Here is a 16,334-nt window from a genome sequence, read left to right as displayed (position 1 = left end):
ATTGCGCCATTCCTACTGAGCATTTTAATTACCTTTGTTTTTTCAGTTGTGAAGACAGTTTTTCTGTGGGTGTAATGAGGCAGGTGGAGAGTGAATGTCTACGATTATAATGAAAACTCCCCAATCTGATTGTGACTGATGGTAGGCAAGCGTGCCTACCATTACAATGAAAATTCGTTTGGTGACTTCCCCGTCGCGTTTCTAGCTTAACGTTAAGAGCTATGCGATTTAATACAGTCTTGCTCAAAACGTCTACAGTACCTAATCTAGAATTCTGTATACAATGTAGAATTCTGTAGCGAAGCACGGGTACATCAGGTAGTATAATAATAAGTTCAATAAAGGTCGCACAATTGCAGAATACTGAAGAGTGAGCGCGGAGCTCACCCTCGACTACGGTGTTACGAAAAATGGCTCGACCAGCGGATGGACATTTTCATTAACATACAACTTTTGAACATGTCTACCAACATACAAATATGCAATAGGGAATACATTCCAATGCATAAGGATGGCGTTAGTATAGGCATCCGTCAGTCCCTACGTATTTTGGACGTGGCCAAGAAGAGGAAGAAGTTAAGGATGAAAACGTTTAATGTATCTTGTACGAGTATGTTATTTCGATAATATCCATTGTTATACTTTTTAACTTCCATATGCCAACCTCGTGGTTTAGGGCTAGCGTGTCTGCTAACCGAAGGCTCCTGGTACTGTTCCCAGCCAGTCGAAACCAAAAAACAAACCCCATGGCCCAACAGCCCCGAAGAGCCATTGTCTAACAAGCGTCCGCTACTCAGCCCGAAGGCCTGCAGATTATGAGGGGTCGTGTGGTCAGGACGACGAATCATCTCGGCCGTTATTCTTGATTTCCGAGACCGGGGCCACCATCTCACCATTATGTAGCTCCTCAGTTGTAATCACGTAGTCTCGGTAGACCTCGAACTAGCCCTCAGATCCAGGTAAAAATCTCTGACCTGGCCTGGAATCGAATCAAGGCCTTCTGGTAAGGGACAGGCATGCTAACCCTACACCACGCGGCCGGCTCCTAGCCAGTCCAAGTGTTTTAATTCTGGACTGAACGCTGGTGATACTGCCACATGAGACCGATTGAAAAGCTGTTGATATGAGAGAACCGGTCGCGAAAACTATGCAATACGGCTGAAGATGCCTTCACGTTGACCTCATTACACTTGAATATCTGTCAGTCATCTGATTAAGCAGCAGTCGTCTTTGCAGCCCAAAGCCCTTAATGGACTGTTACTCTTCGGGTTTTTATTTTTGTTTTGCATCATAGTAGATTTTATTTCTTGTGACAGAAAACTATCTCACATTTTGCCCTGCTGATTTGCATATACACTCTTATATTCTCCATTAAATGCACTTCCCATGAACTTGAAGTTCTCCACAACTTCTGTATCCTTGTCTCCGGTTGATATTGCTCCTCCTCCCTCTTCTTCATTTGTCACTATCAGTCTTGGATTCCTTCGCACTGAATCTTATTCCATATTCTTCAACTCTTCCATTTACTGCATCACACGGTTCTTAGATCTTCACTCATATCACAAAATTACAATTTCATTACATAATAACAGTGTGAACCATTTTGTTTCTGCTTATTATATTACGTTTATCGCAATTAAATATTATATTACGTTCATCGCAATTAAATGCAACGAAAGATGTCAGATTACTTCCCTTACTTAATGAGGTTTCTGTGTTTTTGTCCTCTTGCGCCTTTGCTGAAATGTATCATTCATTACACACCGTTTTTACCTTTAAATTTCAAGTGCTTTTCTATACCAGATTTCTGTAATTGTTCTTGATATAGCATCTTAGTCCTTTTCCAAATAAATGAATGCTATTATATAATTCAATGCTTCCTCTGGTTTCTTAGATTACGTGTCATAAAATGGCTTAGATCAATCGTTTCTTCTTCTTTCTCTTCCTCTTCCTCTTCCTTTTGGTCATACGCAGCTAAAATTTTTCACGGAATATATGAATAATCTGTACTTCTTGTCCACAAAGATTCACTCCGATATCTGGGGCTCTATTGGAAAAGATTCTCTGTTAATATTGCTCATCAAATGGGCGAGTGATGGGCAGTTCAGTGCCAAGTGATATTTGTCTTTGTTTACTATCTGTCTAAATAAACAGCTACATCTGTTTCATATTCTATTACTCAGTTCAAAATCTTGGAGGATTAAGTTATTGTTTAGACCGACGTCGCTACTCTTGTTCAGCTCATCAGAGCAGTGACAATATATCTCGATCGAGGGTCTCTGAAGACGATCTAATTGTGTCACGATCGTGAGGAATGCGTGACTGGAATTGAGTAGTGTTCCAACATACAGCAATGATCCGCGCTTGCACCAAGCTGCGTCAGTTACAGTATGGCTTGCGGTCTGCACTCATATTTTAAGTAGTGGATGCTTAAACACTAATTATCTTACTCTCTACTTGAAACAATGAAGGCACCTTCCTCGCACCTCCTAAAGCAATTATGTGGCGTAACACACATAAACGGCGTATAGGTTGCCAACTATAAACCGTATGTAGAACTTAAGACTTCTTGGCCTTTCTTCTCTTCTCTTATCAGAACTTCTTCATTCTTTCGCTTTTCATCTTTCTCTCATCTTCGGGAATGATCCGTTTGGGTCTCCGTTTTTAGCGGTTTCTCTTCAAATGACTTTAAACTGTCTACTATTCTTCTGATCTATGGGGATAGGCTTATTATAGGCTAAAGATAATTATGCGAATGTCCGGCTCCATGGCTAAATGGTTAGCGTGCTGGCCCTTGGTCCAGAGGGTCCCGGGTTCTATTCTCGGCCGGGTCGGGGATTTTAACCTTCATTGGTTAATTCCAATGGCTCGGGAGCTGGGTGTTTGTGCTGTCCCCAACATCCCTACAACTCATCCACCACACTTAACACTATCCTCCACCACAATAACACGCAGTTACCTACACCCTCATCGGAGGGTCTGCCTTACAAGGGCTGCGCCCAGCTAGAAATAGCCACACGAAATTAACTTAATTATGCGAATTTTTCTGGAAAATATTTTCTTACGGATTTCACACTGTTTCAGAGTAAGCGCAGGCAAAGAATAAAATTCTCTGTATGATTGTTCGCTCTTAACGATGAAATAGTCTCACAAGATTACTGTACAGTTATATGGGGTTTCACTTATTCGCCACAAAGGGGACACGGAACGCCCTATGCTTACAATGTTAAATCATGCTTCACAAAGGTACATTTTTCTAAAAACCTATTACAGCTATCAATTTGAAAATTGCACAGCATGTACCTACATATCTTGGCTTGGCACTGAAATAACTGGTTTTGAGTGATATGAAATACTTCCTGATTTTTGAATTATTATTTAGAAGTTAAAAATTTTGGCCAATTTTTGCGACTTTCCCCTCTAATAAAATACTTAATATCTGACCTACAAGAAAGGAACCCTGAAAGTTTGAATCCTCTGTATCTCACACAACCCGAGAAAATGTTCCGTATGTATTAGAAAACAATTACTTTCAGGAAATGAACTTTAAAGTCACAGCTTTAGTGCATGCCTGCTAAATAGCTTGGATTATCTGTATCCTCTTCCATTTCATTTTCTTGCCTTCTCTTACAAGCTCTCCTTGCTTGTCTGGGCTTCTGATGAAAGTTTTTAACAGCCATTTCAGCATATCTCAGTCTTTGCAAGTCGAGTCGCAGCACCATAAACAAAGCAAACAAATGACAGTCAACTACCAAATCCATGACAATGCTGCCAAAAGTGAAATTCCACAGCAATATATTTCCCTCATCTACTTAAATATACCACTCTATTGGCATATATATATAAAAAATACTGCTTTCATCAGTCCAAATGTCAAATTACCTGTCTTGTGGGAGTTTGGAGCCTATGCATCATATTGCAGAAGAATTAATTAAAAATACTTCCAGCAGGAGGATTATCATAATTTATACACCCTTGGAAAGGGAAATGGTCTCAGATACAAAATGCAAAACAATTAGATAAAAAGTTTTTTTCATTTTTTCGTTCCGTGTCCCCTTTCAGAGAAAGCCCAGGCACAGAACAAAATTATCTGTATGACTGTTCGCTCTTAACGATGGAATAGCCTCACAAGATTACTGTACAGTGATATGGAGTTTCACTTATTCGTCACAGACGCTATTAAATTCATTGCTTGTTCGGAAATCAAATCCACGTCCTTCCCCCTACTCCCCAACTAAACCCCTTCCACGAAAAAGTTATACAGTACCACTCTGTATGTCTACGAAGACATGCACAGCTGAATTAGAGTAGTAATACTATACACTAGGACGCAGAATGTCCAGAATTTCTCTAGCAGATGAATGTGTCGTTGTTCTTAAATCAATACTTCCAGTCAGGTATGCACGAGGGACATTTTACAGTCGTCTGTTCTAATAAGCGACAAATTCGTTCGGTGATTGTAAAGTTCCATATATCTTCCGCATATTGTACTGTCAATATGAGTTTTGTATAGCACAAAGGCGATTCGTTTCATGAATAATGAAAATTAAAAAAAAGCACTTTTGCGTGTAGGTCGATAGAGAATTTTAGTATGTCTGCTTTTATGGTCTAGATAATAATTTTTACTGGTACCCATTCCGTTTGCTCCCATTGATTTCATTGTGAGAGCTAACAATAGGCCGCATAGCAACTACGTAAACTCAGAGAGTCTTCAATATCTTCAAGCAGACATTTTAATTCCATACTCCCCAGTTTTTTCCAAAGACTGAGTTAGTTAAAGAGACAGAAGTAACTTCAATATACTCAAACAGACTAAACTTTTTCTGGATTAACCCCGCCTCCCTATGGCGCAACAGTCCAGAAGGGCCATGGCCTACAAAGCGACCGCTGCTCAGCCCGAAGGCCTACAGATTACGAGGTGGTGTGTTGTCAGCACGACGGATCCTCTCGGCCGCTATTCTTGGCTTTCTAGACTGGGGCCGCTATCTCACCGTCAGAGAGCTCCTCAGTTGTAATCACTTACACTGAGTGAACATCGAACCAGCCCTAAGATCCAGATAAAAATCCCTGACCTGTTCAGGAATCGAATCCGGGGCCTCCGGGTAAGAGGCATCCACCCTACCCCTATACCGTGGGGCCGGTTTTCTGGATTAGTGAACTACAATTATTTAACTGTGTAATGATAACTCTGGTTTTGTTGGTGGTAATTTTCAGTTATAGCACGGTTTATTTACACACCACTACAAATATAATCCTTCTCTCTAAAGTGCGTTCACAATGTAGAATCTGACTTCTTTTGAAGAGACTGACAAATATTCTACTACTAAGCAGCCGTTAAGTAAGTGTATAACAATACTGTCACGTAGTAGTCATTAATGTCTTAAGGGGACACTATAGTAAAAGTTCATGAATTACAAGAAAAATATCGAAATTGGATTTAAAACACTAAAGAGTCCCCTGATGTGTGCTCTATCAAAAATGCTTTGATTTTTTAAATGCCGTCATTTTTAAATTCCACAGCGCCTTCTTTAAATTTCACTGTGGTGCCATTTAATTGTCCTATGCTCTACTGGACACGCCCCAACAAAGCAGGTGAAGGAGCTCAGGTGAAAGCATAGAGCTGAGGAAGAAGAAGGTGATAACAATATCACTGGAGGAGAGAAGAAAGAAGTCTGAAGGGCACACTTGTTGTGCAGGGCGATTCTAAAGTGAGTGAAGATGCATTTATTTTTATTTTGTATTTTATGATTTAGCAAAATATTTTTTATTTGTTTATTGTACTTCAGACAGGTACAAACCTAATGATGTGAAACACATATACATATACTATTACATTAGTTAAAAGCAAATATTAAATTAAAATTCTAATATATCTCATGAAATTCCTTGTAAAATAAAGCCATAAACGAAATAAAAATACACTTTTCTTCAGTAACATAATATTACAAATATTCAGTTACATATGCACTTAGTATAACAAGGTATTTAAAATATTACAATTAAAATGATTTACGAACGTCTTTAAAGCCGCATTAGTACTGTAATTATACACAATGGTAGTGATGTTATCGAAGATAATAATGATGATGAGGTAGACGGTATACCTAGAAACTAGAAAGATAACTAAAGTTATATGCTTAACAATAGGAGTCAGCAAAGTGGGATTTTAACTTAGAACAGGAAACAGTTAAGTTACTTGTTTGCATTGTTTTGCTATGGATGTGTATGTAGTTGCAAATATATCTAGTCTGTATCCATTGCTATATTTATGAAATATTTTCTTCTTCCTCCATCTTTGTCAGATGTAGATGAAATTTTACACGGATAGTTGTTAGTTTATGCATCAATTAGAATGGCGATTTTATGGTGGAAGGTGATTCAAAATTATTTTCGTCTACGAAATTTTGTGGGTATATATATATAAAAAAAAACATAACATTAAAAAAATTGTACATGCCGCCAAACAACAAACTTTGACACTTAATTTTGTTAGTGTCAGTAAAGTATCCAGTATTCGGGAGATAGTAGGTTCGAACCCCACTGTCGGCAGCCCTGAAGATGGTTTTCCGTGGTTTCCAATTTTCACACCAGGCAAATGTTGGGGCTGTGCCTGAATAAAGGCTACGGCCGCTTCCATCCCACCCCTAGCCCCTTCCTGTCCCATCGTCGCCATAAGACCTATCGGTGTCGGTGCGACGTAAAGCAACTAGCAAGTGGCAGTAAATAGAGATATGGATGATCCGCCTAGTTCAATAATGTGTGTTAATTTTTTATTTACATTTCACATTAACATTATATCTATTGCATGTTTCGAGAATATGTTCATTCTCTTCTTCAGCTAATAAGGTTAAAATTCGTGTATTACAATACGAGCTAATGAAACAGGGGACCCCTGCTAAGAAAGCTAAAACTGTGACAGGTACATATTAAAAGTTGATGAATAGTGGCATGGAATTCAATTCCATCTTGTCATCTCAATATAAACAGAGTAGGACTATGTCTATATGGATAAAATGTTGAGCACTGAGCTCTGCTGCGATGTGACGTCACTGTATCCTTGTTGATCCAATACTCCCTCATAAAATTCAAGTAGGATGTTATTAGAAATACTATAAAATAGTGTAAAACCAAGTTGTCAAGGCGAACCCCTCAGTTAATAGATGTTCATACAGCCAGGTTGACATGAACTTTATATGGTCAATGTTATAAAACAAGTGGATGCGCAAGGCTGACATGCGACTGCCAGAGGGATATAAAGGCAACTGAAGTTGTTATATCGGAGGAGATATAACTGAGACAAAAATGTAAAAAAATCATTGAAAACTAGGCTATGTAAGTTGGAAACTTCACTATAGTGTCCTCTTAATGTTGGTTGACGTATGAGATAACTATCCCGTATATAAGCTGATGCTTACGGGGGTCATAATCCTCCCGATCCTTTGAGTGTGTTGTTATGTAAACTGAAGGCACATAAACACAAGCAAATTAATGGCTAGTTAACTTGACGAAAGGGGAACTAACCGAACTTCAGAATTACATAGCCTCTGGCAGCAAAACAATACCATCGTTAGTATTAATAACACTCCTCGTAAAACAGGCATCACAACGTTACACTGCGCCAATATAACGCTATAGTAAGCTTATACCGCCGAGATTATTTTACTTATTGTGGGATGAAGTTATTCTCAGGAAATATTCCCGAACTGCCTGACAGATATTGCAGTAATATTGAATAGTACGGAAAGTTCGGCAGTAAACAGTGTTTATAGTGAGAATGTTAGCAGTCCACAGTGGTAATTATACACTTGCTGGTATCCTTACTATACCACGACAAACTGAAGTAAGAACCTGAGGGAACCACGCGATAAAGTATATGTGGGTATTCTAGAGAGAGAGATAGAGTGGAATTACTTGAATGTATTATGTATTATGTAAATATGCCTACATAAACAGAGTAACTGCATATAAGCACACCATGTAGAATGTAATTGTATATTTGAATACTGTAATTTTATGTGGTAATGGAGGCACTTTCGTGTATGTGGGTCTATTCCCTTTCTCCATTCACCATCCCTAAATTGTACCTACAATTCATGGAAGATAATAATAATAATAATAATAATAATAATAATAATAATAATAATAATAATAATAATAATAATAATAATAATAATAATGTGAGTGCTAGTTCCGTCAGCTGGTGTAACAGATGGAGCATGGCGATTATGATAGAGAAGACCAATCGCGCTGTTGCCAGTGTATCAAAGCTTAGGAGCCTTAACTTCTTCTTCTTCTCCTCCTCCTTCTTCTTCTTCTTCTTGGTTAGATTTTGGATCTCGTTTTAAAACGAGGAGCCTTAACTCAATACAGTGCAATACTCAGCGTACGACGGCCGACAGCATTAGCTATTTGGCGTAGTGCTCACCGGTTCTCACCTCGGTGCTGCCAAGTCGTGTGAAGTGAGACACAGCAGGAGCTAGTGCGCTTCCACCGTGGCTTAACGGGAACATTAGCTATTAGCTCATGACAGGTTACTCCCCAGTACAGATCAGAAGGCGAAATTTCTGGGTTACCGGCACCTATTACATCGATATGGATATCCAAAACACCTGGGTAACCGCATACCCCTTACGCATAGTATCTGTTTTACACGTTAAGTTAATTGCGTGTATTTCTGTTGATGCGTTTGGTCACCTTTACCCTTGCCAGACTACTTCTTTCCTCCACCACTTTTTCTCTCTGAACGTACCAGACTGCGCAGAGGACATTAATTCACGTGCACTCTTTACATAGAAACAGAGCTTTTCTAAAAGCTTACACACAGAGTTCTATTTTTTATTTATAATGCGAGGGTTGATCCAGAAGTCATTGAAACTTTTTTCCCCGTCAAAAAATCTTGAAAACAGGAAATGTACTAAGTTCATTTGGGTGTATGGCAAGGACGTTTGGAAGGTGACACCACATCAAGTGAGGAGGCAGGAATCTCTGGGCAGGTAAAAGGACAAACTTGGCATTTTTGAAATCACAGTTTTATTTGTTTAATTCTCGCACAAACCAAACCCCATGGCACTACAGCCCTTGAAGGGCCTTGGCATACCAAGCGACCGCTGCTCAGCCCGAAGGCATGCAGATTACGAGGAGTAGTGTCGTCAGCACGACGAATTCTCTCGGCCTTTATTCTTGGATTCCTAGACCGGGGGCGCTATCTCACCGTCAGATATCTCCTCAATTCTAATCACGTAGGCTGAGTGGACCTCGAACCAACCCTCAGGTCCAGATAAAAATCCCTGACCTGACCGGGAATCGAACCCAGGGCCTCCGGATAAGAGGCAGGCACGCTACCCCTACACCACGGGGCCGGATTAATTCTCGCACAACATGTATACAATTATATGTACATATTATACAAGTTGTTTAACTCCATTCCTAGGTGTCCTACATTACTAACTATGAGTAACATTTAAAAGAAAACCATCGGAAGGGCGAGATTCGTCAATGTGGACTACCTCACTTCGAAATACTCCCACGATGTCTTGTTTGTAGGCAATGCGTTTCCCAAGCAATGGCTACTTCAATTTGGCAAAATGATCGAAGTTACACGGACTAAGATGTACGAATGCTATTCGACTTTTGTTACTTCCGTCACACACCGCTGTCATCAGAGAACTGGCATTCCGGACTGTTGCAGCCATACACCATCTTCCGGAAACATAACGAATATCATAGAACATACGGTACTTTCAAATATATCACATGTTCGGCGTTGACATATTTTCGGGAAAAAAATGTTGCTATGACATCTGAAAAGCCCTCCTATATGTATTCCTTTTGTGAAAATAATTTGACTTATTTACAGTCTGTTCAGAAACAGTCAATCCAACTTCTCGACATATTTATCCATTGGCTGTAATGTTTGAGTACTGGCCTGTTGTGCTTTATTTTTGTTAATAAAATAAGTAATATGTAGATGATATATTTGTTTGAATAAAATGTATTAACCCGAGGACTAAATGTACAATTATTCCAACCAATTTATGGGAGACGAGGACATATCAATTTTACATAAGAAAACCACTTACATTCAAACTGATGGATACGTGGAGGTAAAACATGAACAAACTATTTTATATCGTTATTCGCATGGTATTTTAACTTTACTCAGTGAATTAATACCATGAATATTTCAAAATAACTGATCTTTATTCATCCTCCTCATTACCATATATTTATAGATTGCAAAAATGTAACTAACCAGTACACGGGTAATATGAGGAGTGGCTTTTGATTGAATGGATACCCGGGTAAAACGACTACCCATTTCTGATTGCTGAGTACTCAAGTATTACTTTTTTAAATTTTTTATTTTTAATTTTTTTAATTTTTAGACTTTCTTTAGATTTTCTTATTTTTACCGATATTTTTCTTATTTTTCTCATTCTTTCCTTGTTTTCGGTTCATTTCCTGCTTAAGCACGACACACACTCCCAGTCCCCGAGCCAGCGGAAATAACCAATTAAGGTTAAAATCCCCGTCCCGGCCGGGAATCGAACCCGGGGCTCCTTGAACCAAAGGCCAGCACGCTAACCATTCAGCCATGGAGCCGGACACTAGCCCTGATCTTTACCTCGTCGTGGAAGTGGGTCATGCTTGATCAAATGATCTCGATAGCTACGCCGGTGGGAGCTTCTTTACTGGTAGAACCTCCCATGTTAGACAAGTCAGAACTTAATAATGAGATACCCTAGTCGTGGAAGTTGTAAGTGTTGTGTTTTTTATTTTACAATTTGCTTTACGTCGCACCGACACAGGTAGGTTTTATGGTGACGATGGGACAGGAGAGGCATAGGAGTTTGAAGGAAGTAACTGTGGCCGTAATTAAGGTACAATCCCAGCATTTTCCTAGTGTGAAAGTGGGAAACCACGGAAAACCATCTTCATGGCTGCCTACAGTGGGGTTCGAACCCACTATCTCCAGAATGCAAGGTGACAGCATTTGGGAGTGTGGTGTCGGGGTAACAACGATACACGTTAGAAACTCAAGCTGTTCAGAAACCTGACCACAGAGAGAACCAGACTGTTTAAAACCTAAGATGAGGGCGAGCGTGGGCAGAAGACATGTCAGCAGATGTGTGGTAAAGGAGATGTACGTTCTCAGAGTCCGTAGCATCACGAAGTAAGAAAGTAAATAAATAGTGGTAGGCCCTATTATACGTGTTTGCGAGCATTGTTAAAGACACAATGTTTCATAAATTTACCGCAAAATGAATGCATTGAATGAGTGATTAATTTTTGCAGATAGAATTTGAACAACTAGAATTTTATCCCTTCAATATAATTGTGAGGAACATCAAGGATATCATATTCAGTTGGGAACGCAGCTTTCTTCCAGGAGTGCTCAAACCTGTTGAATTTTGCAATACTGAACTGAATAAGGATAAGCATTTATGGCGAAGGGAGCCATACTCATTTCACAGTACCAAATCCCTCCCTTTAAAACTTGTGGATACTTGGTGGAGTGTCGGCCTCCGGATCCCAAGATAGCGGGTTCAAACCCGGCAGAGGTAGTCGGATTTTTGAAGGGCGGAAGAAAGTCCATTCGATATTCCATGTCGTACGATGTCGGCATGTAAAAGATCTCTGGTGATACATTTGGTATTTACCCGACAAAATTCATTAAATCTCAGCCATAGACGCCCAAGAGAGATCCGGTTTACTCGGTCTGCCATCTAGTGGGCCTAGAGTAAAACGGAACGTCGAAATTGACGAGCAGACAGCCAGATGGCGTCAAATCGAAATGCCAGCACACGGTAGCTTAGGCCATACGATTATTATTATTATTATTATTATTATTATTATTATTATTATTATTATTATTATTATTATTATTATTATTATTGTTATTGTTATTGTTCCGAGGTATCTGTGGAACATCAGAGGTGAAAGAAGGTGTGGGCTGGAATGGGTCTAACTACAAGTCCGAAAGATGAATTAAAATTTCAATAAGGTTTATATTTTCAAAAATGCCATAACTTAACAAGATTTAACAAAGAGCTTTAGACTTCAACAAATAACAGCAAGTCAACCAATAACCAAAAATCCGGTCCAAGACCAAGAAAACAATTTTCCACTAGGTGGAATAATAATGAAAGGCAGGTACAAGAATAATTTTTATCAAATCAGAGATTTTTACAAGTTTTTGAGCAATTAGCCCAACTTTACCAAGGTACAATTTTGAACTAAGGGGCAGAAAACCCCATCATACCAAGGAGTACTTGCTCCTAATTACCATGTTAAGCCTCCTGTAGGCCCCATCAAAATACAAGAAAGAGCAGACCCGCTTTCGATTTTACAAGCCTATCAAAGGCCACAACAAACTTACTTCTAACTGCCCTCAAGGCACACTTACAAGAAACAGGGGTATTTGTACCCAATCTACAGGGCCTTCGCATGAAGAAAAGAAAAAAAACATGAGGTTAAGTTACTAGCCCAAAATACAGAAAGGACTGGAGGCGTGAACTTACACTCCTAAATACACATTTTAAAACCTAAGTGGCGCTAGGCCGATACACAGGGGATAATCCCAAGCTTGGGAGGTGACTCGTATGAGAAAACTTTAATACATTAAGGAAGAAAAGAAACGGTCGCGAAAACGTAGTCACCTCAATTTCAAATGAAGGGGAGCTCGAGAGGGTAAAGCACACTCTCTATCCCCGAATTAAAGTTCAAGGAAACTGAAGTTTACCAGGAAAAGGGTTTACATGTTTAATAGTTTACATCTTAAAGGTTTCGAACCCTCCCCGAGAGTTAAACTGCTGAGCTAGCAAGAAATAAAGTTAAAAGGCCATTACCTTGTTGGAGATCTGTTGCCCGAAGAAAGAGGCGCTTTCCCCCCCCCCCCCACTGCTACATATCCACACACTAAGCTAGATGTTACTGAAGTGGCCCGGAGACAAGAAAATCAGCAGTTTTTATACCCTCGTGGAAAATTTGAGACCTTTCAGGAATGAGTAGACACACCCACTCAATTTTTATTGGTTGACTAAGAATTACACATGAAAATTTGAAGAAGAAAGCTATGATTGGAGGAATATTAATTACAGAAATTACTGATGGGCTAAATTCAAAACAGGCGGAAAAAAAGGATTAATGTTGCCAACCACAAACCACAGAACAAAATTTAGTAAAGACAAAACTTATGAATACAACATTTCTCCAAGAAGGTTCATTCCTTTACACCAGAGTGCGTTATCATAGTTTTTGGTAGAGACATCTGTTAGAGAATGTCCACACTTCTTGATCAATGAAAAACAAAAGCACATCAAAAACACTCAGTGACATCTTCTGATAAACCGTAGAGTTAGTTCAGTTGTTAAAGTTCCGGGTTTCTCCAGTAGAGAAGTTTCAATTGGCGCAAGATTTGAACTTGCGTCGTAGAGGTGTACCGCCCAGTACAGACCTCCCCCTCCCCAAAAAGTCATTCCAAGCGGTGACACGGAAGAAAACATTAAAAAAAAAAGAAGTCCAAGTTTGTTGCTGATTGGTTGAAGAAGAATTCAGAAGAGAAAATACAATTTTTCAGTAGTCGGAGGTCACTTAAGTTGTTTGATATAGATGGGTGCGACTAGATTAAGTCCAGTTTTAGAATTTCTTTGTAGTAGTAGAACTGCGAAACAAAAACATAAATTCATGGAAGTAATATTTTTCTAAGTCCACCAAAGGTTGATTGAAGCAAAAAATTATTAATTGCAGAATAGAGTGTCCATGTTGCTGAAGAAGTACATTAGCTGCCGATTACTTTTGACGGCAAGACTTGCCGCCGCTGCCCGTATCCAGAGGAAGCCGCTCGGACCCCTCAAGTACCCTGAGATACACCTCTCCCGCTACTATTAGAGGGGTAGTCGTGGTGAAGCACGCCGCAGATACCAAGTTTGTTTACAGTCCTCGAGTAGCTTGCGGGTGGTGCGCCGCACATCAGCCTTGGCCGAAAGGAGGGCTCCGGCTCGCCGTACACTGGTTGACCTCACTGGAGTGGAGGGGCCCGTACCCCACCTCAGTGGCGGTACGGCGCCGCACGGCTGCGGGGGCACTGAAACGGTAAGATCTCGGTGGCAGAATTTGTGTTGGACATTAATGTTTTAGGGTACTGTCTTTGTGGTGAGGCTGGGGGGTCAGCGGCGTGGAAACTTTATTTATTTGCCACTGGTGTGGTTTAGCAGGAGACGGGAGCGCGGTAATGGCCGAATGGACAGGACAGCAGAGTAACTATGGGGAAGGTTTTACAAGGTACATGAACAAACACAGAGCAGAAGGCCTTAAAAATAAAACCCCCCAAAAATATAACCTTTGGGTTTCTTACAAGATGTTAAAGATCCAATGAGCAAGTAATTTACACAGGTTTTACCTGAGACAGGTGAACCCTAAAGATTCTCTCGGTGGCTGGATTGCTCACTAACAATGTGACTGGCGTAAGAAAATCTAAAATAATGCACGGCCCATGAAATCTGGGGGCAAGCTTGCCCGCGGGAACAAAATTCTTGACCATAACTTGGTCTCCTACCTTTAAATTGGTGGGCCCCCGTCCGCGATCATACCTTTCCCTAACCTTTTCATGAGACACTTTAAGATTGGCCTTAGCCTTCTTCCAAAAATCTTTAATATTATCTGGATCTATTGTCTCAGGTAGAATACCACTAAGAGACCAAAGGTTAGAGAGCGGCGTGTTGGGTACAAACTTGAACATCAATGAAGCAGGGGTGAATTTATGAGATTCGTCAGCCGCCGAGTTCAAAGCGAAGGCTAACCAATGCAGGGATGTATCCCACCTGGAGTGATCGTCGTGATGATAGGGAATCAGAGCCGACCTCAGATTACGATTGATCCGATTGACCCGTTCAGCCAGAGATGGTTGAGGATAGTATACAGAAGTTGTTACATGTGAGATAGATCAAAACAGAATTTACGAAAGAGATTAGAGGTAAAGGCTTTAGCATTATCAGACACAATATATTGACACGGACCAAAAGAAGCAAAGATAGAATTTAAACAAGAAATGGTGGACTGAGCGGTAGCCAGCTTAGTCGGAAGTAACCAAAAAAATCTTGTATAACCATCTACACACACAAGAATGAATTTGTTGGTGTTCCCCTTAGATTGGGGGAAGGGTCCTACGTAGTCGATATAAAGACGTTCCATGGGGCGCGACGCTTGATGTGAAGACAAGAGCCCTTGCTTAGTGGACATAGTGGGTTTACTAAGCCAACAAGTTTTACAAGCTTTTACCAATTCACGAATTTCACCGTCCATACATTTCCAAATGAACATTTCTCTGATCTTTTCTCTAGTTTTGAAGGTACCTAAATGCCCCCCTAATGGGGTCTCATGGTAGTATTTGAAGATCATAGGTACAAGAACAGTTGGAACCACAACTTTCATCTTTTGATCATGCCTTGACGGGCAACATAAAACACCATTCCTCAATACATAAGGGACAACATGTTCCCCAGAAGAAAGGGTTTCGATGATAGGGGCCAGCATCGGATCTTCACGTTGATATTTTTCAAGATCCCTAAACAACATGGGAGCATCCGTTAGTATGGCATTTGCGCCAGCAGGTATGGACTCGGGAAATGATGAACAGTTTTCCTGTTCAAGGGGCTCTACATCATTAGAAAACATACGGCTTAGTCCGTCAGCAACCACGTTTTCAGTTCCTCTTATATCCTAACATCAAATTGGAAGGCAGAAATTCTGATGGCCCAGCGGGCTATGCGACCAGTGCGGCGTGGCCTAGCTAAGACCCAACTTAAGGCTTGCTTATCTGTCTCCAAGTTGAACTTGACATGTTCCGGATAGAGGCGGAAATTTTCTAGAGCAAACAAGACTGCTAAACCTTCAAGTTCATAAATGGAATACTTAGCTTCTTTAGCCGATAAAGTCCTAGACGCATAGGCGGTGGGTCGCCTCCCTAGTTCAGTCTCTTGAAGAAGGACTGCAGCCACCGCCGACGACGACACGTCGGTTTGGACGATGAATCTCTTCGAGAAATCCGGCATGGCCAGAACAGGGGCATTACAAAGAGCTAATTTCAGGTCTTCAAAGGCGGCTTGTTGAGAAGGCCCCCACTCAAATTTGATGCCTTTCCTACGAAGAAGGTTCAAGGGCGCCTCTCTATGAGCGAAGTTAGGAATAAATTTCGTGAGGAAATTCACCATCCTGATGAATCGGGCAATACCTTTGATGTCCTTGGGAGGTTTGAAATCACGGATGGCCTGTGTTCTAGAATGATCTACAGCGACACCATCGGGCGACACAATGTGCCCTAGAAATTACATGGA

The sequence above is a fragment of the Anabrus simplex genome, chromosome 1 (assembly GCF_040414725.1).
Source record: "Anabrus simplex isolate iqAnaSimp1 chromosome 1, ASM4041472v1, whole genome shotgun sequence".
Classification (NCBI taxonomy): domain Eukaryota; kingdom Metazoa; phylum Arthropoda; class Insecta; order Orthoptera; family Tettigoniidae; genus Anabrus; species Anabrus simplex.
Note: the sequence above shows the minus strand (reverse complement) of the source record.